Raw genomic sequence first — 730 nt, 5'->3', positions numbered from 1 at the left:
TAGCCATCGATCTAATTTTAACAATCAAAACGATCGAACAAGGACTAATGACATTATAGCGTGTAGCTGGTCGGAAATTCTTTGCAGAAGGACCCATAAAACAGTCGTCACCGTCTTCTTGTTTATTATTATTATTGTGTACAAGTGTATATGTGTGTTCTATATCTGACTCGATCTTTCCTCCCACACATATTATCAGTTCCTATTGTCAGCTGATGTTCACTCCTCTTCTAGTAGGTGTTTTGTTTCTAATTCCATCTGTTTTTAACGTTTATTCTAAAAAAAACAAAGCAATTGTTTTCTTTAATTAATTTATTCATTAATTATTATATTGCAGTACAATTGATATTTTCTGTCCAGTTGTTGCAACTCTACATATTACCTTTTGTATATAATGATGAACCATATGTCTATTTATACATGATTAGCTTTAACATTTGTGTATTATAATATAGTATATACTTGTATATATATATATATATATATATATATATATATATATATGTACGTGTACATAATCTATAGTTGTGGAAATCAATGTGTGTATTTATGTATAATGTTTACTTGTGTATATGTACGTATAACGTATACTTGTGTATATGTACGTATAATGTATACTTGTGTATATGTACGTATAATGTATACTTGTGTATATGTACGTATAATGTATACTTGTGTATATGTACGCATAATCTATATTTATGAATATGTATTTGTATATAATACTGGT

General features: G+C 27.4%; 2 protein-coding genes across 4 annotated transcripts in view; one reads left to right on the top strand and one right to left on the bottom strand.

Moving 5' to 3' along the window:
- Window positions 1-730, bottom strand: part of LOC128250925 (plectin-like) — a 59,356-nt gene that overhangs the window by 22,477 nt on the left and 36,149 nt on the right. The window lies entirely within an intron of this gene.
- The window catches only part of LOC106868379 (high affinity cationic amino acid transporter 1), a 21,372-nt gene that overhangs the window by 1,005 nt on the left and 19,637 nt on the right, over window positions 1-730 (top strand). Inside the window, exon 1 of one of the 3 annotated variants that reach the window (XM_052977046.1) lies at window positions 81-233. The exons of 1 other annotated variant lie outside the window; for it this stretch is intronic. The gene's annotated coding sequence lies outside the window, so the exon portion shown is untranslated. Of the gene's footprint in view, window positions 1-80; window positions 234-730 lie in introns of those variants that run through there. One more of the 3 variants, XM_052977045.1, reaches the window with a different exon arrangement.

The sequence above is a fragment of the Octopus bimaculoides genome, chromosome 26 (assembly GCF_001194135.2).
Source record: "Octopus bimaculoides isolate UCB-OBI-ISO-001 chromosome 26, ASM119413v2, whole genome shotgun sequence".
NCBI classification, from domain to species: Eukaryota; Metazoa; Mollusca; class Cephalopoda; order Octopoda; family Octopodidae; genus Octopus; species Octopus bimaculoides.
The sequence above is the reverse complement of the archived record's forward strand: the minus strand, read 5'-3'. Positions and strand labels throughout refer to the sequence as shown.